Consider the following 25,787-nt stretch of genomic DNA (forward strand, 5'->3'; position numbering starts at 1 on the left):
TCCTGAGTTATCTTTTCATATTTGTCTCTCCTTTGTTTCCCAGCCTTGAACCAAAGAAGATCTAGTAGCTAGAGTTATGAAGCTGTGCAGTGGATACAGACAGCAAAAAACTTTAGAGAAATTGGCTCTTTCTGGCCATAGCAGTGTGTGGACAAAGAATGTTGCCTGCCATTTCAATAAACAAAGAATGCTGTGGCCATTAAGCCAATCAGAAACTGTAGACAATCCCAACACTGAGGAATTCAGGACGGAGGAAAATTAAGATACTTGCCCTAGATAGATATCAAAAGAATGATTTCAATAAACCTAGACTTCTACACCTTCCCATACAAAGTAAAATATTAAAACCAATAATTTGAAATGTCTGTTTCTGTGATTAGAAGTAATATTTTTGTTTTTGACTACATGTTATTATTGTTGTTATTATTATTATTTGCAAAGACTCCTATATACCCTGGCCTCACTTACCTCTTTAGAACAGTTTCACAGAGTTATATGAGAGGCTAATTTCTGGGCTATAGTCCTCAGTAAGATCACTGAATGAAACATAAGTCTCAAATCTTAGTTTGTCCATTTTGTTCACTTGGCAAGGATAAATTCCTTTTTTTCTTTTCTAGCTCTGTTGCAGTGTCAAACAATTCTAAGAACGTATGTCTCCTTCACTATTGAAGGTAGAGTCATAGGTACATAAAACCCCAAAGTCAAACCTGTATTTCTGGCCAGATCAACAAAGAAAAGGGGTCACTGTTGCCAAAGAGTACATGGTGTGAAATTTCCATTATTTTTTCTCTATTTTCTCTCAAATTCTTCCTGAAGGTGATCCCCAGTCAGTGAAATGTAATAGTTCAGGGGGATAAAACTATGAAAGAAGCCTAACTTTCAAGCCAGAAGAACTGTGAAGAGAGACCTCGTCAGCCATAAATTGTAGGTGAAGTATTGGAGAGGACAGAACTAGGAAGGAATCCCATGATTATGTGTATGAATCAAGGCAAGTGTAGGCAGGCAGGCTAAGAAGTACCCAGAGGAAAAGGACCAGACCCCTCTTTGATATTAGAGAAGCCATTTTAGTCTTAAACCATTCTGTGGTCTAAGCCCTTGACCAGGCCAGGAAAACAACCATCTTGAAGACAATAAATCAATTGTAAAGATTCTCATTTCAATTGGTATTCTGAAGGTAAAGGTTAGCCTGAAGCACTTTCTTTAGCTATTTTTCAGGATCCAAAACCCCCTAAGGACTAAGGATTGATGATGCTGACCTTTGCTGACCCTCATGACTTTAATCATCTACTCTGTCAACCTTTGCCTCAATTCTATACTGAATTTTCCTTTGCAAAAGCCTGTTCATGAATATGCACACACCACCCAAGTCAAGTCTCTTCATAAATATACAAGCACCCTTAGCTTGAAACTTCCTAGTTTTGGTGTTTGAGGAGACACTGCTTGGGAAAGGTACCTGGTATTTTCCTTACTTGCTCCTTTATTGGAGAGGACAGAACTGGGAAGGAATCCTTTCTTGTCCTGATAATAATAATAAAGTGTTACTATAGTAATATATCCCAAAGTCAAACCTGTATTTCTGAGCAGATCAGCAAAGGAAAGGGGTCACTATTGCCAAAATAATAAATCATTTCTTATCCCAGTCTTTGGCTTTATTGTGCCTCTTGGCTCTACATTCAGCAAGAAGCAAGCCCAGTTTTCATTTAACACTAGTAATGTGTTAAATTTGAACATATGTGGAAAAGGTCCACAAAAGCACAGAAAAGACTTTGAAGACCAGTGCCATGAGAGACATAAGTGGATCAACCCTAAGTGCCACAGCAAATGCTTTCAAAACATAACTGACAAAAGAATCAATGCTGGCAAAACCAAGAAAGAACCTGCAGCTGAACCTGAGCATGTTAATTGCCTGGTACAGTCACAGCAGCACCAACAATAAGCCAACATTCTCCAGAGCAATCTTCAGTTCAGTTCAGTCACTCAGTCGTGTCTGAATCTTTGCAACCCCATGAATCGCAGCATGCCAGGCCTCCCTGTCCATCACCAACTCCTGGACTTCACTCACCCTCACATCCATCGAGTCAGTCATGCCATCCAGCCATCTCATCCTCTGTTGACCCCTTCTCCTCCTGCCCCCAATCCCTCCCAGCATCAGAGTCTTTTCCAATGAGTCAACTCTTCGCATGAGGTGGCCAAAGTACTGGAGTTTCAGCTTTAGCATCATTCCCTCCAAAGAAATCCCAGGGCTGATCTCCTTCAGAATAGACTGGTTGGATATCCTTGCAGTCCACGGGACTCTCAAGAGTCTTCTCCAACACCACACTTCAAAAGCATCAATTCTTCAGTGCTCGGCCTTCTTCACAGTCCAACTCTCACATCCATACATGACCACAGGAAAAACCATAGCCTTGACTAGACGGAACTTTGTTGGCAAAGTAATGTCTCTGCTTTTGAATATGCTATCTAGGTTGGTCATAACTTTCCTTCCAAGGAGTAAGCGTCTTTTAATTTCCTGGTTGATCTTAAAAGGATCCAATTCTCATGACAAAATAGCCTTATGTGTATCCAGTCAAAGCAATCAAAAATTATCTTACATAAAAAGACCCAGGGAAACGACACACCTTGTGGACACAGTGTGGGAGGGAGAGGGTGCAATAAAATTGAGAAAGTAGCATGGAAACACATGCATTACCTTATGTAAAATAGATATCCAGTGGGACTTCACTGTGTGATGCAGGGAGTTCAAACTGGTGCTCTGTGACAACCTGGAGGGCTGGGATGGGGTGGGAGATGGGAGGGAGGTTCAAGAGGGACGGGACATGTGTATGTCTGTGGCTGATTTATGTTGATGAATGGCAGAAACTGGCACAATATTTTAAAGCAATTATCTTTCAATAAAAAGTACCCCCCCAAAAAAAAGACCCAGGGAAATATGACCTATAAACTGATTAACTCCCAAAGGAAAAGATAGTCAACAAGTGACAATCCTGAGAAGACGCACATGTAGGATTATCACACAGACTTTAAATCTGTTCCCCCATATAAGGACAAGTGGCCAGTTCATCCTAACAACCAATCAAAATTTGAACAGACTAAAAATAGACAAATCCTCTTGAATCCCCAAAAGAGAGGAAAATCACCATGAATCAGTGTCAGGGTAGGAAAACCTCAACTGTAATTGATGAATTGATGGAGGCTTGGTGTGGATAACTCTGAGAGTTAAAAAATCCAGGGGACCCAGTCACAGCATGTCCTTATCATTCAGTGAGATTCTCCTCTAGGAACTTAACCAGGTTCCTGTAGTAAATTTTGTAGAAAAATCCTTTTGGACTTCTGGCAGCAGAAGGAAAAGAAGTCACCCTAAAACGTAGGACGGTACTTTGTTCTTAACAAAGCCTCGGTTCAGTTCAGTTCAGTCGCTCAGTCGTGTCCGACTCTTTGTGACCCCATGAATCGCAGCACACCAGGCCTCCCTGTCCATCACCAACTCCCGGAGTTCATTCAGACTCACGTCCATCGAGTCAGTGATGCCATCCAGCCATCTCACCCTCTGTTGTCCCCTTCTCCTCCTGCCCCCAATCCCTCCCAGCATCAGAGTCTCTTCCGATGAGTCAACTCTTTGCATGAGGTGGCCAAAGTACTGGAGTTTCAGCTTTAGCATCATTCCCTCCAAAGAAATCCCAGGGCTGATCTCCTTCAGAATGGACTGGTTGGATCTCCTTGCAGTCCAAGGGACTCTCAAGAGTCTTCTCCAACACCACACTTCAAAAGCATCAATTCTTCAGTGCTTGGCCTTCTTCACAGTCCAACTCTCACATCCATACATGACCACAGGAAAAACCATAGCCTTGACTAGACGGACCTTTGTTGGCAAAGTAATGTCTCTGCTTTTGAATATGCTATCTAGGTTGGACATAACTTTCCTTACCCGCAGGTAATACAGCCTAACCTGCAGGTGTCATCAGAGCGGAACTGACCTGAGGAAAAGGAAACAACAACTCCAGTTCACTGGAGCCATCCTATCCCACCTATGGGGAGTTTGGGGGGAGCTGAGACACAGTTATGAAATTCACAGTCCAGACGCACAGACTCATTAAAAGACAGGGACCTAATCGTTGTACTAAAGAACAGTTCCCCTCCCCTACTCCTCACCACAACATTACGGAAAGCCTATTTGCAGCAGTTTCTTTTACCCAGTACATCATGTCTAATATCAAGAAAAAACTTATGAAATGTACCAAAAGGCAAAAAGTACAACTTGAAGAGACATAGCAAACATCAGAACTAGACATGGCATTGATGTTGGAATTATCAGACCAGGAATTTAAATGACTATAATAAATATGCTAAGAGCTCTAAAGGATAGCAGTATGCAAGAATAGATGGGCAATGTAGGCACAGTGATGGAAGTACTAAGAGCCCTCAAAATGCTAGAGATAAAAAAATCACTACAACAGAAATGAAGAATATCTTTGATGAGCTTATTGTCGATTTGACACAGTTGAGGAAAGAATCTCTGAGCCAGTGGACATAATAACAGAATCCTCAAAAACCAAAAAGCAAGGGGAATAAAGACAGAAAACAACAACACATAACAGGATATCCAAGGACTGTGGAACAATTATAAATGTGTAACTTTATGGGAAGAGTAAAAGGATAAGAAAGTGAAAAACAAAAGAAATATTTGGAACTATAATGACTGAGAATCTTCTCAGACTAATGTCAGATACAAACTGCACTTCCTGAGAGCTCAAACACCAAGACAAATGCCTTAAAACTACACCCAGGGATATTATTTTCAAAGTACAGAAATTAATAAACTCCAGAAAGAAGCCATACTTGTTTAGGGAAGAATAAACATAAGATTACAGTCACCCTCTCCTCAGAAATTATTCAAGCAAAAACAGAATGGAATAAAATAGCTTAACCATTTGAAGATTATAAACATCTCTTACAGTCAACCTCTATAAGGGTAAATATCATATGTACTTAAAATAAATTTAAGAGATGCAGTTGTCGGCAGACAAAAAAAAAAAAAAGACTAATTAGAAGTTTTAGAATGAAAATCTATTAGCTGAAACAGGAAATTCAGTAAATGAACTCCCTCATAGAACAGTGACAACAGGGGAAAAGTCGTTGTTTTGAAGATAGAGCAACAGAAATTTCCAATTAAAGGAATACTAGTTAAAATGCTTTAAAACATATCAAAGGCTTGGGACAAGTTTAGCAACAAAAGGCTTATCATTCATGCTATTAGAATCCTAGAAGGAGAGGAGAAAGAGATTGTGTGGGAAAAAATTATTTAAGTAATATCTAAAAATGTCCCACACTTGTTAAAAGATATTAATTCAGATATTTCAGAAGCTCATTAAACTTAAACAAGATAAACTCAAAGAATGCCATGCCAAGCTGCATCAAAATTAAACCATGGAAATCAAAGATAATGAATGAAATCTTAATTCATTACATGTAAGAAAACATGTTATGACTGAGATAATTGCAACTTTCTTGCCACAAACAGTGGAGGCTAGAAGACTACAGAATAGAAACTTTAAAAATGCTGAAAGAGTAGAAACCAGAATAGACAACCCAGAATTTTTATCCATCAAAAGGTTTTCCAGCAGTAAGGATAAAATGAATATATTCTAGGTGAAGCAAAACTAAGAAGTTGTTGTCAGAACTACTTTAAAATATGCAAAAGAAAGTTCTTCAAGATAAAGGGAAATGATACAAGGTAAACTGAACTTTGGGAATGAAAAAAAGAACAAGCAATAGAGTGAACACAAGGGAAAATATAAAGGACATATTTTCTTTCATTTTATTTAAAGTATGTATGGTGGATGAAAGGAAAATTAGACCATTTTGGTGTGATTTTCTATGTGTATAGATGAAAACACATAAAAACTTTCACATGAGAGCAAAGAACCTAAAACAAGAGTGCACATCTTCACATTTTGATTACAAATTCAGAAAAATTAACTGGTAAAATGCTTTCATCTAACTCACATTCCATGTTGCAATTTTCATAATGATATATTTTATAGCAATTGTACTTGCAATATCAGATCAATTTAAGATCACATGGTGCATGTAGTCACATCTCTTTAATCTCCTATAGTCTGGCAGCGTTTCTTTTCCTTGTATTGATATTTCATATATGGAAGGTTTACAGTATACTGGCCAATTATTTTATAGAGTGTGCTTCAATTTTGCTGTTTATCACCTTATTACTAAGATTTAAAATATGCACTTCCAGTTTCTGGAATCCTAGATAAATTATATTATGACTTTTAAAGGACATCTCTTGGGAGGCACCTGTTGCCTGTGTGTTCTTTGCTGGGGATGTTAATTTTGATCATCCAATCAGAGTGTTTTCTAGTGTCCCACTGAATAGTTATTTCTGTTTTGCAACTAATAAGCAATGTATAGGCAGATCTTTTGAGATTATGCAGCTATTCTGAATTTCATCAAACTTAGTTTCTTTTTTTTAAGTTTAGGTGGTTTATTGTAAACGCAATTACCCTAGTACTCCACCATACAGGCTAGCCCCATAGATTTAAAGTGTTTGCTCGGTTACTAAGTTGTGTCTGACTCTTTGTGACCCCATGGACTGTAGCCCACCAGGCTCCTCTGTCCACGGGATTGTCCAGACAAGAATACTGGACAATACAAGATTGTCCTCTTTCAGGGAATCTTTTCAACTGAGAGATTGAACCCACATCTGCATATCCTGTGTCTCCTGCATTGGCAGGCAGATTCTTTACCACTGAGCCACCTGGGAAATCCTCCTAGACTTAATAGTCATTCATGATTCTTGAAATCTTTAGAATCATAATTTCAAAATAATAATTTTCCAACTCTGCCACTTCTTCTATATTTATCAATCAGCATTCTATTGTAAGAAGAGACATTTACCTAAACTATCCAGCTAGTTTCTATTGCAGACTCAGAAATGTCTACCCTACTTTAAACAAACAGCACCAACAAAAATGACATGCTTGTGTTCTGGCCTGAGAGGAAATTCTCAGCTCATCTTGGACCTTCCCTCCACCCAGTCCTGGAACTAGCCATTTCTCTAAGAATATATGGTTTCTTAGGATGGGAAATGGTATTTATAAAACAGCATTAGGGTGCTAGGTATTCTCAATGCTGTTACGGCATCAGTATTTCTAGGTCTTATCAGTGGGCAGAGATAAGATACATACAGGGATTTTATTTTGCTTTGTTCCTCTAACCTGAGATTATTTAGCCAAAATATTGTGTTCAATAGCTACTTGAATTAGTTCTTTTCTCTACACACTCAGTTTGGCAATATTATTATTACTCATTTACAATACAGTGGGATTTATTTACTCTGTTTGCATTTATTTTATAATTTCTTCTCTTTAAATTTAGTTTTGAATGCTTAGAGTATGAAAATGATTCCCAAGTTAATCAAAAAGTATACTCAGAAAGGGGTTACTCCTGCTAACTTTCTCATTATTTATTCTCTAATCTAAACTCATAGGTTACCAGTCTCACGTGATTCTAGTTAACCATTTTGTGTTATTTTTTACAAAAATGAGTAGACTCATGTAGGTTTAATTTCTCCTTCTTTTACACACAAATGGAAAAATCCTACATATATATGTGTTCCTTACTCTTCTTAATATATTACATGTTACAAAATATAAAGAATAAAAAAGTTTTTCCCTACATAGTATGGCTTTTACACTGTATTTGGTAAATCATTTCAACCAGTTTTTACTCATTTTTTTTCACAACTTAACAGTACCCTTATGAGTGTATATATCATAGTTCACTCAACAATTTCACTGTGTTTGGATATTTAAGTGGTTTATATTTTCCAATTACAAATAATGCTTTAATGACTAACCTTGAAGAAAACCATTTTTGTATTGTTGGAGGCAAGTTTTTAATTTCCAGAAGAGGTATTGCTGAGTCTAAGGGCAAATCAATACATTGATTTTTAGACATTGCATGTTCATAGAGGTTGTACTGTTTTCTTCAGAGCAAACTGATTGACTATGTCCCTGCAGCTTTGCCAACACTGCCAACAGAATATGTCATCAAGCTTTCAGAATTGGTTTGCTATTTCAGTTCTCTTATAAGTAAAGATGAACATTTGTCCATGCATTTAAATATTTAAAAATTCTCTGCATGTATGCATGTATGTGTACTGCTGTGTGTGTGTCTCAGTTCAGTTTAGTTCAGTTCAGTCACTCTGTCATATCTGACTCTTTGGACCCCATGGACTGCAGCATGCCAGGCTTCCCTGTCCATCACCAACTCCCAGAGTTTACTCAAACTCATGTCCATTGAGTCAGTGATGCCGTCCAACCATCTCATCCTCTGTAATCCCCTTCTCCTCCCACCTTCAATCTTTCCCAGCATCAGGGTCTTTTCCAATGAGTCAGTTCTTATCAGGTGGCGAAGTATTGGAGTTTCAGCTTCAGCATCAGTCCTTCCAATGAACATTCAGGACTGATTTCCTTTAGGATGGACTTGTTTGACTCCTTGCAATCCAAGGGACTCTCAAAAGTCTTCTCCAACACCACAGTTCAAAAGCATCAACTCTATAGAGCTCGGCCTTCTTTATAGCCCAACTCTCACATCCATGCATGACCACTTGGAAAACCATCGCTTTGACTAGACAGGCCTCTGTTGGCAAAGTAATGTCTCTGCTTTTTAATATGCTGTCTAGCTTGGTCATAACTTTTCCTCCAAGAGCAAGTGTCTTTTAATTTCATGGCTGCAGTCACCATCTGCAGTGATTTTGGAGCCCCCAAAAATAGTTTGTCACTATTTCCAGTGTTTCCTGATCTATTTGCCATGAAGTGATAAGACCAGATGCAATGATCTTTGTTTTCTGAATATTGAAGCTTTAAGCAACTTTTTTTTAAGCCAACTTTTTCACTTTCCTCTTTCACTTTGATGAAGAGGCTCTTTAGTTCTTCTTCACTTTCTGCCATAAGGGTGATGTCATCTGTATATCTGAGGTATTGATATTTCTCCCAGCAGTCTTGATTCCAGCTTGTGCTTCTTCCAGTCCAGCATTTCCCATGATGTACTCTGCATAGAAGTTAAATAAGCAGGGTGACAGTATACAGCCTTGACGCACTCCTTTTCCTATTTGGAACCAGTCTGTTGTTCCATGTCCAGTTCTAACTGTTGCTTCCTGACCTGCATACAGATTTCTCAAGAGGCAGGTCAGGTGGTCTGGTATTCCCATCTCTTGAAGAATTTTCCACAGTTTATTGTGATCCACACAGTCAAAGGCTTTGGCATAGTCAATAAAGCAGAAAAGATGTTCTTTTTCTGGAACTCTCTTGCTTTTTCCATGATCCAGCGGATGTTGGAAATTTGATCTCTGGTTCCTTTGCCTTTTCTAAATCCAGCTTGAACATCAGGAAGTTCATGGTTCACATACTGCTGAAGCCTGGCTTGGAGAATTTTGAGCATTACTTTACTAGCATGTGAGATGAGTGCAATTGTGTGGTAATTTGAGCATTCTTTGGCATTGCCTTTATTTGGGATTGGAATGAAAACTGACCTTTTCCAGTCCTGTGGCCACTGCTGAGTTTTGCAGCATCACCTTTTAGGATTTGAAATAGCTCAACTGGAATTCCATCACCTCTGCTATCTTTGTTCATAGTGATGGTTCCTAAGGCACACTTCATGTGCATGTCTATGTATGATTATAAGTCTATTCTTGCCAGTTTCCCATTTTCCTTTCAAGATTTTTTTCTCACATTTATTTATTTTTAATTGTATTGAATATTTTAACTCTGTCTGGAGGAGTAACCCCACGACCGATGCCAGGGGCGGTGGCTGGGAGGACCAACCCCATGTCCAAGGAGCTGTGGCTGTGCGGGCGCAGGAGGGCCTAGAGGAGCTATCCCACGTTGAAGGTCAGGAAGGGTGGTGGTGAGGATATACCCCTCATCCAAGATAAGGAGCAGAGGCTGTGCTTTGCTGGAGCAGCCATGAAGAGATACCCAATACCCAAGGTAAGAGAAACCCAAGTAGGACGGTAGGTGTTGCAAGAAAGCATCAGAGGGCAGACACACTGAAACCATAATCACAGAAAACTAGTCAATCTAATCACACTAGGACCACAGCCTTGTCTAACTCAATGAAACTAAGCCATGCCCATGGGGCAACCCAAGTTGGGCGGGTCATGGTGGAGAGATCTGACAGAATGTGGTCCACTGGAGAAGGGAACGGCAAACCACTTCAGTATTCTTGCCTTGAGAACCCCATGAACAGTAGGAAAAGGCAAAATGAAAGGATACTGAGAGAGGAACCCCCCAGGTCAGTAGGTGCCCAATACACTACTGAAGATCAGTGGAGAAATAACTCCAGAAAGAATGAAGGGATGGAGCCAAAGCAAAAAGAATACCCAGCTGTGGATGTGACTGGTAATAGAAGCAAGGTCCGATGCTGTAAAGAGCAATATTGCATAGGAACCTGGAATGTCAGGTCCATGAATCAAGGAAAATTAGAAGTGGTCAAACAAGAGATGGCAAGAGTGAATGTTGACATTCTAGGAATCAGCGAACTAAAATGGACTGGAATGGGTGAATTTAACTCAGATGATATTATACCTACTACTGCGGGCAGGAATCCCTCAGAAGAAATGCAGTAGCCATCATGGTCAACAAAAAAGTCCAAAATGCAGTATTTGGATGCAATCTCAAAAATGACAGAATGATCTCTGTTCATTTCCAAAGCAAACCATTCAATATCACAGTAATCCAAGTCTATGCCCCAACCAGTAATGCTGAAGAAGCTGAAGTTGAATGGTTCTATGAAGACCTACAAGACCTCTTAGAACTAACACCCAAAAAAGATGTCCTTTTCATTATAGGGGACTGGAATGCAAAAGTAGGAAGTCAAGAAACACCTGGAGTAACAGGCAAATTTGGCCTTGGAATATGGAATGAAGCAGGGCAAAGACTAATAGAGTTTTGCAAGAAAATGCACTGGTCATAACAAACACCCTCTTCCATCAACACAAGAGAAGACTTTACACATGGACATCATCAGATGGTCAATATCAAAATCAGATTGATTATATTCTTTGCAGCCAAAGATGGAGAAGCTCTATACAGTCAGCAAAAACAAGACCAGGAGCTGACTGTGGCTCAGATCATGAACTCCTTATTGCCAAATTCAGACTTAAATTGAAGAAAGTAGGGGAAACCACTAGACCATTCAGGTATGACCTAAGTCAAATCCCTTATGATTATACAATGGACGTGAGAAACAGATTTAAGGGCCTAGATCTGATAGATAGAGTGCCTGATGAACTATGGAATGAGGTTCGTGACATTGTACAGGAGACAGGGATCAAGACCATCCCCATGGTAAAGAAATGCAAAAAAGCAAAATGGCTGTCTGGGAACTTACAAATAGCTGTGAAAAGACAGGAAATGAAAAGCAAAGGAGAAAAGCAAAGATATAAACATCTGAATGCGGAGTTACAAAGAATAGCAAGAAGAGATAAGAAAGCCTTCCTCAGCAATCAATGCAAAGAAATAGAGGAAAACAACAGAATGGGAAAGACTAGAGATCTCTTCAAGAAAATCAGAGATACCAAGGGAACATTTCATGCAAAGATGAGCACAATAAAGGACAGAAATGGTATGGATCTAACAGAAGCAGAGGATATTACGAAGAGGTGGCAAGAATACACAGAAGAACTATACAAAAAAGATCTTCACAACCCAGATCATCACGATGGTGTGATCAGTGACCTAGAGCCAGACATCCTGGAATGTAAAGTCAAGTGGGCCTTAGAAAGCATCACTAGGAACAAAGCTAGTGGAGCTGATGGAATTCCAGTTGAGCTATTTCAAATCCTGAAAGATGATGCTGTGAAAGTGCTACACCCAACATGCTATTGTCACCCTGCTTATTTAACTTCTATGCAGAGTACATCATGAGAAACGCTGTACTGGAAGAAGCATAAGCTGGAATCAAGATTGCTGGGAGAAATATCAATAACCTCAGATATGCAGATGACACCACCCCTATGGCAGAAATTGAAGAGGAACTAAAAAGCCCCTTGGTGAAAGTGAAAGTGGAGAATGAAAAAGTTGGCTTAAAGCTCAATATCCAGAAAATGAAGATCATGGCATCTGGTCCCATCACTTCATGGGAAATAGATGGGGAAACAGTGGAAACAGTGTCAGACTTTATTTTTGGGTGCTCCAAAATCACTGCAGATGGTGACTGCAGCCATGAAATTAAAAGATGCTTACTCCTTGGAAGGAAAGTTATGACCAACCTAGATAGCATATTCAAAAGCAGAGACATTACTTTGCCAACAAATGTTCGTCTAGTCAAGGCTATGGTTTTCCAGTGGTCATGTATGGATGTGAGAGTTGGACTGTGAAGAAGGCTGAGCGCTGAAGCATTGAATATTTTGAACTGTGGTGTTGGAGAAGACCCTTGAGAGTCCTTGGACTGCAAAGAGATCCAACCAGTCCATTCTAAAGATCAGCCCTGGGATTTCTTTGGAAGGACTGATGCTAAAGCTGAAACTCCAGTACTTTGGCCACCTCATGCGAAGAGTTGACTCATTGGAAAAGACTCTGATGCTGGGAGGGACTGGGGGCAAAGGGAGAAGGGGACGACAGAGGATGAGATTGCTGGATGGCATCACTGAGTCATTGGACATGAGTCTGGGTGAACTCCGGGAGTTGGTGATGGACAGGGAGGCCTGGCGTGCTGCGATTCATGGGGTCGCAAAGTCGGACACGACTGAGTGACTGAACTGAACTGAAGTGATGTATGTTTTAAATATATTTTTCCAGTTTGTCTTTTGCCTTTTGATTTCACTTATTATGTGTATTCTTAACAAATACATTTATTATAAATTTTTATACATTTATTTATATTCATATTTATATTATATGAACAGAAATATCTATAAGGGCTCTCCAGGTGGCTCAGTGGTAAAGAACCGACCTGCCAATGTAGGAGGTATGTGTTCAGTCCCTTGATTGGGAAGATCTCCTGGAGAAGGAAATGGCAGTCAACTCCAGTATTCTTCCATAAGAAATCTCATGGACAGAGGAGCATAGTAAGTTAGAGTCCATGGGGTTGCAGAGAGTCGATCATGACTGACAAACTGAACACACACACACACAAATATCGATAAAGTCTAAAATAATAATATTTTTCTATTGAATATTAATATTGATACATAGTTAAAAAATCTTTCTCTAGATTCATAAAAGATTTTCCTTTTTTGATATACTCTCAGATTTTATTTGGCTTTGCTGAATTTGGCAGTTTCGAGGAGTATTGGTTGGATGTTGTCAAGATGTTCCTCTACTCAGTTCAGTACAGTTCAGTCGCTCAGTCATGTCTGACTCTTTGTGACCCCATGAATTGCAGCACACCAGGCCTCCCTGTCCATCACCATCTCCCGGAGTTCACTCAGACTCACGTCCATGGAGTCAGTGATGCCATCCAGCCATCTCATCCTCTGTCATCTCCTTTTCCTCCTGCCCCCAATCTCTCCCAGCATCAGAGTCTTTTCCAATGAGTCAGCTCTTCGCATGAGGTGGCCAAAGTACTGGAGTTTCAGCCTTAGCATCATTCCTTCTAAAGAATACCCAGGACTGATCTCCTTCAGAATGGACTGGTTGGATCTCCTTGCAGTCCATGGGACTTTCAAGAGTCTTCTCCAACACCACACTTCAAAAGCATCAATTCTTTGGCGCTCAGCTTTCTTCACAGTCCAACTCTCACATCCATACTTGACCACAGGAAAAACCATAGCCTTGACTAGACAGACCTTTGTTGGCAAAGTAATGTCTTTGCTTTTGAATATGCTATCTAGGTTGGTCATAACTTTCCTTCCAAGGAGTAAGCGTCTTTTAATTTCATGGCTGCAGTCACCATATGCAGTGATTTTGGAGCCCCCAAAAAATAAAGTCTGACACTGTTTCCACTGTTTCCCCATTTATTTCCCATGAAGTGATGGCATCAGAAGCCATGATCTTAGTTTTCTGAATGTTGAGCTTTTGCCAACTTAAAGCTCTCCTCTTTCACTTTCATCAGAGGCTTTTTAGTTCCTCTTCACTTTCTACCATAAGGGAGGTGTCATCTGCATATCTGAGGTGATTGATATTTCTCCCGGCAATCTTGATTCCGGCTTGTGCTTCTTCCAGCCCAGCGTTTCTCATGATGTACTCTGCATAGAAGTTAAATAAGCAGGGTGACAATATACAGCCTTGACGTACTCCTTTTCCTATTTGGAACCAGTCTGTTGTTCCATGTCCAGTTCTAACTGTTGCTTCCTGACCTGCATACAGGTTTCTCAAGAGGCAGGCCAGGTGGTCTGTTATTCCCATCTCTTTTAGAATTTTCCACAGTTTATTGTGATCCACACAGTCAAAGGCTTTGGCATAGTCAATAAAGCAGAAAAGATGTTTTTTCTGGAACTCTCTTGCTTTTTACATGATCCAGCAGATGTTGGAAATTTGATTTCTGGTTCCTCTGCCTTTTCTAAAACCAGCTGGAACATCTGGAAGTTCACTGTTCACGTATTGTTGAAGCCTGGTTTGGAGAATTTTGAGCATTACTTTACTAGCGTGTGAGATGAGTTTAACATTTTTCTCATATTTTAATTTTGTTGGTTTTAAGGAGGAAGAATAGAGAGATCATGTATCACTTTAATCTCTTTACACCATATTGTTTCAGCATGAATTACCAGTGTAATTCATGATTGCCAGGCTGAAGTACTACTGGTTGGATTTCTCCACTGTCAGTTACTCTTTGCTCCCTTTCTATAGATTTTTTCCCTCTTCCAAGAGTATAGTGTTTGAAAACAGTTGTTTAAGTAGTGGAAGTAGGGATTTATGCTCCCTCTCCTTGAGCATAGAGTGTCAACATAGATTATTTAGAATTCTTCTGCACAGGCGATATGACTATTCTCTCCCATATCTTTGTTTACTCAATTATTTATACATATAAGTAAGGAATTATGGATATTCATTTTATATTTTGTGTTATTATCCAGTATTATTTTATATTTTTTTCTCAGATTGTTCTACCATTGGGAGCTATTTAAGTTGGCTCCTGTGTACCTCTGACATACCCATGATTATGGGTTTCTATTTTTTAGCACTCTGTACTTTCTGATGGAACAAGATGCTCCGGGTCCATCTTATATTTTCTTGCAGCAGTTTCAAAATCATTCATTTGATTTATTTTTATTGAATAATAATTTTAGAAACCAAGATCTCTCCCTTAGAAACGAGGTGTGCTCATTGCTTCGTGGTGCCATTGCTTCTAGCCCTTTGAGTGACAGACTAAGGAAATCTATATGTGTGTGATTCAATTTTTTATTAAGATATTTTTAGAACAGTTTAAGGTTCACAACAAAATTAAAAGGACAGCACAGAGAGTTTTTGTATAGGCCTTGCTCCCATACACACTCAGCCTTTACCCATTATCAAATCCCACACCAAAGTGGTATTATGTATGTTACAATTGATGAACCTACACTAACACATCACAATCACCTAAATGGTGGGAGGAAATGGTGACCCACTCTAACATTCTTGCCTAGACAATCCCATGGACAGAGGAGCCTGGCAGGCTGCAGTCCACGGAGTTTCACAGAGTTGGACACAACTGAGCACACACATACTAGTCACCTAAAGGCCATACTTTACATTAGCATTCACCCTTGATGTTGTACTGTCAGTTTAGACAAACATATAACGACATGTATCCAATTACCATGATATCATACAGAGTATCTTCCTTGCCCTAAAATCCTCTGTGCTCTGCCTAATCATCCCTGCTCATCCCAAACCCCCTGGCAACAACTAATATTTTTAGCAGCTCCAATGTTTTGTCTTCTCAAGAATGCCATGTATTGAAATCATACAGAACTTAGACTTTACATATTGACAGCTTACACTCAGATGGTGCTTGCAGCCATGAAATTAAAAGAACACTTATTCCTTGAAAGGAAAGTTATGACCAACGTAGATAGCATATTGAAAAGCAGAGACATTACTTTGCCAACAGAGGCCCGTCTAGTCAAGGCTATGGTTTTTCCAGTAGTTATGTATGGATGTGAGAGTTAGACTGTGAAGAAGGCTGAGCACTGAAGAATTGATGCTTTTGAACTGTGGTGTGGGAGAAGACTCTTGAGAATCCCTTGGACTCCAAGGAGATCAAACCAGTCCATTCTGAAGGAGATCAGTCCTGGGTGTTCATCTGAAGGACTGAAGAAGCTGAAACTCCAATACTTTGGCCACTTGATGTAAAGAGCTGACTCACTGGGAAAGACCCTGATGGGGAAAAATTGAGGGCAGAAGGAGAAGGGGACAACAGAGAATGAGATGGTTGGATGGCATCACTGACTCAATGGACATGAGTTTCAGTGCACTTCAGGAGTTGGTGATGGACAGGGAGGCCTGGTGTGCTGCGGTTCATGGGTTCGCAGAGAGTCAGACACGACTGAGCCACTGAGCTGAACTGAACTGAAGGAGTACAATTGCTGTTGGATTGTATAGTAAGAGTATGATCAGTTTTGTAAGAAACATTTAATGAGAATTCCTATTGTTCTACATCCTTGCCAGCATCTGAGGTTATCTGTACTCTGTATTTGGGCCATTCTAATAAGCGAGTGGTGATATCTCATTAATGTCTAAATTTATATTTTTCCTTACAACATATGATGGGGAACATCTTTCTATTTCCTTGTCATTTGTTTGTCTTCATTGTGAGATGTCAGTCTTTGGCCCATCTCTTTTTTTCCCTTAAAAGATGAAAGACATGAAGCTTATTTTTTTTAATGAGCAATTTATCATATAGATGAAATGACAAATTCTAGAGTTTTAGCTCATTTTTTATTTGAATTATTTTATTAATACTAATTTTTAAGAGTTTTTGTATAGTTTGGATAACAATCCTCTATCAGATGTGTGTTTTGGAAATATTTTCTCCAAGTGTATAGATTGTCTTCTAATTGTATTAACATTGTCTTTTGCAAAGCAGAAAATTTAATTTCAATAAAGTTCAACTTACCAATTATTTTTCTCATATATTGTTCTTTTGGCATTCTATCTAAAAAGGCATATGCAAGGTTATGGCTCAGTTGGTAAAGAATCTGCCTGCAATGCGGAGACCTGGATTCCATCCCTGGGTTGGGAAGCTCCCCTGGAGAAAAGAACAGCTACCCACTCCAGAACTCTGGCCCAGAGAATTCCTTGAACTATACAGCCCATGGGATTGCAAAGAGTTGGACACGACTGAGCAGCTTCCACTTTAAGGTCATCTAAGCTTACTTCTGGAGAAGGCAATGCCAACCCACACCAGTACTCTTGCCTGGAAAATCCCATGGACAGAGGAGCCTGTTAGGTTGCAATCCACAGGGTCGCTAAGAGTCAGACACGAATGAGCGACCTCACTTTCACTTTTCACTTTCATGCATTGGAGAAGGGAACGGCAATCCACTCCAGTGTTCTTGCCTAGAGAATCCCAGGGACGGGGGAGCCTGGTGGGCTGCAGTCTATGGGGTCACACAGAGTCGGACACGACTGAAGTGACTTAGCAGCAGCAGCAGCAGCAGCAAGCTTATTTCTATGTTATTCTTCAGAAGTTTTCTCATTTTGTGTTTTACATGTAGATCTCTAATCCATCTTGAGCTAATTTTTGTGAAGTGTGTAAGTCTGTGTCTAGATTCATATTTTGGCATGTGGATGTCCAGTTGCTTCAGCACCATTTGTTGAAAAGACTATCTTAGCCCCACTGTTTTGACTTTGCTTCTTTGTCAATCTGTGATTCAATTTTGAAAGAAATATATCTTAGGTCATTTTGTGTAAACAATATCCTGAAATAGAAAGATGTCCCATGTTAATTTTCTTCTATTTGCAAAAAATAAAAACAAATACAAAACTAGGTAAATCAGTATTTTCCTTATGTTATTCACCCCTCCTCCCCCAAAATTAGAATGTAACTATGTACTGGAACTAATAAAATTCTGAAACTATAATCCATAACCATGGATATTTAAATGGCTAAACTGATTAAATCATTATTACTGACCACAATTTATCTAAAATAAACAATTCTCCTGAAATTTAATGTAGAAAAATAAGCAAATACAAATAACATTCCACTTATAGCTTTTTATTAGTTTAATTTTTCAGAAGACTTTACTTGACAAAGGGTATGATAATAAAATGTTTGAAAAACACACATTATTTTAAAGAGCTTAAGCTATTCTGTACTCTCAACAGATCTCTTTTAAAACTTTACTTTGCTTATATCTTTTTTCTCCTGGGAGACCACTGAACCTCTTAAAGCTATAATTATGGCATATTTAACTAGTTGTATAATTTAATGTATTATTTATATATATTTAGCTAGATGTATAATTCTCTAATGTGAACATAATGAAAAAATTTCCTTAATTTTTATGTGAAATGAAACTATATTCCTTGTAAAATTTGAAATATATCATTTATAATCCTGTCATCTACTGGTATTGTCTCTCAATTTAATTAAAGACAGAAGAAAAGTCCCCAAACTATATGTTTTAGACAATTGTCTTGGAAGGAAATCAATGTCTTAAAAATGAGCTTCAGAGTAGGAGGTAAATATCAATAAATCCTTTTCCTTTTTTATTCTCAATATAAACTGGGGCAAATTTGACTACTGTTCTGGCAAACAGGAATCAACATTATTTTCCAAATGAAAAGGCACATCTTCCTGCTAACCTCTCTGAGTAGATACATTACTATCTAGTAACCTACTCCAGTCAGCTCAGGGTATGGAAGAATATGAATCCTTGGAAGCACTTCATTTCATGACGATGTTCAGCATTTGGGTCCTAGTTTACCGACATCCCCAAAGTGTAAATAACAGCATAAAAAGGACTGTAGGAGATTTTAAAGACAAACAAAACATTTAGACTGACCCTATTTCATAGTCTTTTGGGAAACAAATAATGGAAAAAAGTCAGTGACAAAAATCTGAGCAGTGAAAAGTTGGAAGTGGTGAATTATGGATGTGGATACCATTGAAACCAAGTACCCCTAAAACTGAGTACCTCTGCTGAATTTATGATTATGTATCCAAAACTCCACTCCCTTTCTTTTCCTGAACTTATTCCCCCAAGACTGAGGAGTATAAAAGAAAAAGAGAAATCGAAACCATGTGCAAGTCTCTCTGTCCCTGTTCTTTGAAGTAAAATGCTTTTGCTTTAGTCTCCCAGGCCTCCCTTGAGTCTCAAAAGGGTGGTTCAAGTGTTAATTATCGGAAAATTTGGAGAAGTAGAAACAAAGAATAGCTCTTGAGCTGGGATACTGGTTACAATTTAGGCTATAAAACAGCCACAGTAGAATCATGAAACTCACAGTTCCCTGAAAGATATAGATAAAGGCTTGGCGTACATTCCTGAGTTGTTTTTACATGAAGCAGATGACCACCAGATGAAAATTGCTGACAAAAATCACATAGACCCCAGACTGGTTGAAACCAGAAGGTGAATGATGCCTGAAGCTTCACCTTGATGCCAACTCATCTGAGAAGTGTGCATGAACTGATCATACACCCTGCAGACACCTCCCTCACACTGTCTATAAAACCTCTTCCCTGAAAATCGTCAGGAAGTTTGGGTCTTTTGAGCATGAGCTTCCCATTCTCCTTGTGTGGCACCCTGAAGTAAATCTTATATTTTCTTTCCCCACAACCTGGTGTTGGTAGATCAGCTTTACTGCACTTGGACAGTAAAGCACACTTGGGCTTCAGTAACACCCAGTGTGCTGGGTAACACTTCAGTGTGTGTGCTTCAGTAACACCACCACCAAAATTTTCCCCTCCAATGAAGATATATTTTGGTTCTTCATCTTTCTTCATACATACACCTTTCTCTCTAAAAAACAACAAAAACTTTCACTCTCTGTTGTCCTTGATATCTATCGTTCTGTTCTTCCTGTCTCTAAGAAATGAAGGAAAGTTGGAGGGACATCTCACTTTCAAGCAAAAGCAGACAGCCTTTCTAGACTGCTGCTTTGAATCAGAAAGTTACACAGATGTGATTTCTGCTTTTCTAAGTGGCATTTGGAAAAAGAAACAGAAAATATAAAGTGAGGTACTTTCAGACTCTCCTTAATGTGCTTAGATTCCCAAGGGATTCTAATTCACCTGAATCCAGTGAACCTGCTTTTCTTAATTTAGGATATCTGTAGCCACTTTAATAAGAGGCTCCCCATCATCACTGACAAGTAGTTTCCTCTTCTGCAATCAGTGTAGAGACTAGAAGTTTCTTGTCCCCAAAGACTATGTTTTAGAGACATTAAATGTTTCCCTTTGTTTCTTACAGTTACCCTTTTAAAGAAATGTCTTACAACATAGTCAGTCTTCTAGCAATTGTATTAAAGGATTGCCTTTGATATGTGTAGATCCACAAACAATGACGAACAGAAAAAGTAACCACAGAATTTACTGAGTGGGTATCACATGTATTTAAAGGTGAAAGTGAGAGCAACTCAGTCATATACGATTCTTTGTGACCCACTAGACTATAGAGTCCATGGAATTCTCCAGGTGTAAACACTGGAGTGGGTAGCGTTTCTCTTCTCCCGGGATCTTCCCAACCCAAGAATCAAATTGGTTTCACCTGCATTGCAGGAGGATCCTTTACCAACTGAGCTTCCCAGTTCAGTTCACTTCACTTCAGTTGCTAAGTTATGTCAGACTATTTGCAACCCCATGGACCAGCATGCCAGGCCTCCCTGTCCATCACCAACTCCCAGAGTCTACTGAAACTCATGTCCATTGAGTCAGTGATGCCATCCAACAATCTCATCCCCTTCCCCTCCTGCCTCCAATCTTTCCCAGCATCAGGGTCTTTTCAAATGAGTCAGTTCTCATCAGGTGGTGAAAGTATTGGAGTTTCAGCTTCAGCATCAGTCCTTCTAATGAGTATTCAGGGCTGATTTCATTTAAGATGGACTGGTTGGATCTCCTTGGAATCCAAGGACTCTCAAAAGTCTTCTCCAACCCACAGTTCAAAAGCATCAATTATTCGGTGCTCAGCTTTCTTTATAGTCCAAATCTCACACCCATACATGACTACTGAAAAAACCATAGTTTTGACTAGATGGATCTTTGTTGGCAAAGTGATGTCTCTGCTTTTTAATATGCTGTCTAGGTTGGTCATAACTTTCCTTCCAAGGAGTAAGCATCTTTTAATTTCATGGCTACAGTCACCATCTGCAGTGATTTTGGAGCCCAAAAAAATAAAGTCTGTCACTGTTTCCCCATCTATTTGCCATGAAGTGATGGGACTGGATGCCATGATCTTATTTTTCTGAATGTTGAAGCTTTAAGCCAACTTTTTCACTCTCCTCTTTCACTTTCATCAAGAGGCTCTTTAGTTCTTCTTTGCTTTCTGCCATAAGAGTGGTATTATCTGCATATCTGAGGTTATTGATATTTCTCATGGAAATCTTGATTCCAGCTTCTGCTTCCTCCAGCCCAGTGTTTCTCATGATGTACTCTGCATATAAGGTAAATAAGCAGGGTGACAATATACAGCCTTGATGTACTCCTTTCTCTATTTGGAACCTGTCTGTTTTTCCACGTCCAGTCTAACTGTTGCTTCTTGACCTGCATACAGATTTCTCAGGAAGAAGAACAGGTGGTCTGGTCTTCCCACCTCTTTAAGAATTTTCCACTGTTTGTTACGATCCAGTCAAAGGCTTTGGCATAGTCAATAAAGCAGAAATAGATGTTTTTCTGGAACTCTCTTGCTTTTTTGATGATCCAACAGATGTTGGCAATTTTGTCTTTGGTTCCTCTGCCTTTTCTAAATCCGGCTCGAACATCTGGAAGTTCATGGTTCACGTACTGTTGAAATATGACTTGGAGAATTTTGAGCATTACTTTGCTAGCGTGTGAGATGAGTGCAACTGAGCTTTTACTTCCTACCAATAATATGCATAGTGATCTAGCCAGCTGTCACAGACCTCCATTTTTTCCCTCTTAACCCCACAGCTATTTCAGGTTGTTTATATCTAGAATTTTCTTGCTCTTTACCTCATTCTTCTTTCTCATCACCTGTATTTTCTTGTTTCTGAGGAAGCAAGATTGTATCTGGACTGGTTCCCAAGTGTCATTTGCTGATACTAAGTCAAATTTCCTTTCTGTCTTGTTTAGGAGGATGTGGAATATATAGAATGAGTTAATGTTTTCCTAATAGCAAATATACTATGTAAAATATTATATTTGTTATGAGCAGATTCACACATTACATTTTTAAATGTAACTTTAGTTGTAAATAATGCAACTAAAATTAAAATATATAATAAGCTGATTAAAAAAAAAGAGTGGAATTAATTATATTTCCAAGTACTAACCAAAAGTTAGTTGCATTGAACAAAATATAATTCAAGGGGAAATCTATTAACAGAAACTCATAGACATATATTAATAAAAAATCTGTGATATGAAACATACATTATACATTTTTCAGACCAAAAAGGAAATTTTCACAATTGTTTTTGAAAATCGGTATCGTAGACTCCATGTTCACTGACTAGAATTCACTGAAGTTAGAACTCAAAACAAATGTTGACTAAAATATATTTGGATGCTAAACTTTCAATTTTAAATAATTTATAACCTCAGGCAGATATCAGAAAGAAATTTTAAAATATGTAGACCGTGAAGTAAAAAAAGTCCAAAATTCTACATGGAAAAAATTAAATACTAAGTGTATTTAATGAACAAAGCTTTTAATTCTCGGGTAGACCTATAATTGGGAGAAGGCAATGGCACCCCACTCCAGTACTGTTGCCCGGAAAATCCCATGGATGGAGGAGCCTGGTAGGCTGCAGTCCATGGGGTCGCACAGAGTTGGACACGACTGAAGCGACTTAGCAGCAACAGCAGACTTATAGTCAGCAATAAATTATATCCATATCATCACTGTAAGGAAATAATTGTTACTTAAATTGGTAATTGAAATATAAATAAATAAAAGCAAGATAGGTCACTTCCCTATGATTTTTCAGTGGATTGAAAAGTTGATTAATAAAACTGGCAAGTCTGATTAAGAATCAATGCCTTTGACTTTGTAGAACCTGCATTCTAAAGTGGATTCTGCAAAGTAGTAGTAAGTGAAGTCAGTTCTAAAGTAGTAGTAAGAAAAGTAGGTTCTAAAGTAGCAGTAAATAAAATAGGTTCTAAAGTAGCAGTAAATAAGGTAGGTCTAAAGTAGTAGTAAATAAAACATATATCTGGTAAGCAAGTACTTGGCTTACCTGCACTCCTCCTCACCCTAACTCCTCATAGCCCTTGCCCTTGGACAAGCACGGGGAGAGTGGAAGAGCAAAGTAATTGTCTTTGTCTCATCAGTTTCATGTGAAGTTTATTTGACATTATTTTACAGCAGGTACTTGTTTTGAAAGTACCTTTAATTCTTTCTACCTGTATTTCAGAATGTGGGGTTGCCATAAGCTCTGCAGTTCTCTACTGAATAGCCAATCCCTCAAAATACTCAACATTCAAAAAACTAAGATCATGTCATCTGGTCCCATAAATTCATGGCAAACAGATAGGGAAACAATGGAAATATTGACAGACTTTATTTTCTTGGACTCCAGAATCACTGCAGATGTTGACAGCAGCCATGATATTAAAAGACGCTTGCTCCTTGGAAGAAAAGCTATCACAAACCTAGACAATGCATTAAAAATCAGAGACATTACTTTGCCAACAAATGCCTGTCTAGTCAAAGCTATGGTTTTTCCAGTAGTCATGCATGGATGTGAGCATTGGACCATAAAGAAAGCTGAGCACCAAAGAATTGATGCTTTTGAACTGCGGTGTTGGAGAAGGCTTTTGAGAGTCCCTTGAACAGCAAGGATTTCAAACCAGTCAATTCTCAACAAAATCAGTTCTGAATATCCATTGGAAGGACTGATGCTGAAGCTGAAGTTCCAATATTTGGCCACCTGATGCAAAGAGCTGACTCATTAGAAAAGACCTTGATGCTGGGAAAGTTTTAAGGGAGGAGAAGGGGACAACAGAGGATGAGATGGTTGAATGGCATCATTGACTCAATGGATATGAGTTTGAGCAAGCTCCAGGAGATGGTAAAGGACAGGGAAACCGGATGTGCTGAAGTCCACAAAGAGTTGGACAGCAACTGAGCAACTGATCAACAACAAAAAATGCACCCAGATCATTCCTCTCTTGCCATTCAAGTAAAGGATACTGGGGCCAAGTGTTAGGGCAGCACAGCACACTACGTGATGTGCAACTGTACTCTCCAGGAAGCTGTTGTTGCCAGGTTGCAACAGAGGAAATACGGCATTGGAGCTGATGCTAAGTGCCACTTTTACAGTCATCGTACAGAGTAATTTTAGGTTGTGGAAGCTCATAATGTAATAGAGAACAAACCTGACTCCATATTGAATCTATTGCTTTAACTCTAACCCTTGGGCTCTGTTGCCTGTGCTTTATCATGCTGGCTCTGCACCTTTTGTAAAAGAATGTTGGCTAAAGCCTGAAATATACATGATAGCCCTTTTGCAAGTCTTTGCATCCATGGGTGAGCTTGAGAGGTGTAACACTTTCCCATTCTTATACAGTTGCAGAACAGAGAAGAACATCTGTGTTGATGAAGGTTTACAGGAACATCATGACCAGACTTGCATAGACAGCTGTAAAACCAGAGGATTCTGCTTTTATCCCTGCAGGGGTCTGGCTGGCATCAAGAAATCTGCAACAATGAGCACCATCCCTTGCCTCTACACCTCACCTCTTGATTTACTGGCCATCTTGCATTGAGCAGTATGAGCTTGGACTCAATAATCATAGTTCTTCAATGGTCTTGTATTTTGTATGTCTTCTTTTTTTCCCTTCAACTTATTCTATTATTTTTATTTCATTATATTTTACTGAAGTGTTTGTCTGCTACTAAATGCAAACTAAACAAAACAAAACTGGTCCCTTACCCCAGGTAATTTGAGACACACTGCTTCAGTACATCTGATGGTTTTTCTAGCAATATTTGTAGATTCTTTTAAAAAACCCAAGGTGGGGGCAAATGCCTAGCATCTTCTAAGTGAAATAGCAGCTTCAATTGCAAATACGTGTGACCTACTGCTTACTTGGGGGCACCCAGAACTCCCTTTCCACTCTCAATGACACTTCTCAGCCTTCACCTTTCATAGGAGCCTTCATTCACACAACAAATCTGTTGCTGCAGGCCTTGCTCTGGGTACCAGAATTCATCAGTGAATAAGGCAGATGTGGCCTTAACCTCAGAGACTTTACTTCAGTAGCGATATTAGCCCCCTGATACCACTACCCTTAGAGTCTCCTTTTCCACCTAGTTTCCAAAATCTGCTCTCAGAAAAGACACTGATATTGATCTTAGTTTTAAAAATAATCAAAGTGTTACTCTCCTCAAGGATGGCTCTGGCAAATCATTACTTCTAACTATGGGATGAGAGGTTGAGCTGTTAGGTTAGTGAGGTTCAGGATGAGGTGGGGAGAGTGTCTTGCTAAAAGGAAATAACAGCACACACACAAGTTCAATTTATTTGGACTAAGCCCAGAGTCACTCCTTCCTCCCCTAAATTATATCTCTCAGCATTCACCTCAAACTCAAGGACCATGGCCTTAACCTGGAATGACCCTTTCCCATCAACTAATAGTCAAGTCAGTATTTGCCCTTTATGAGATATATCAGGCCATGGCCCTTAGAAGACTTTAATTCGAAATTGCAGCTACCATAT

This window comes from Bos mutus, chromosome 9, assembly GCF_027580195.1.
Source record: "Bos mutus isolate GX-2022 chromosome 9, NWIPB_WYAK_1.1, whole genome shotgun sequence".
NCBI lineage: Eukaryota > Metazoa > Chordata > Mammalia > Artiodactyla > Bovidae > Bos > Bos mutus.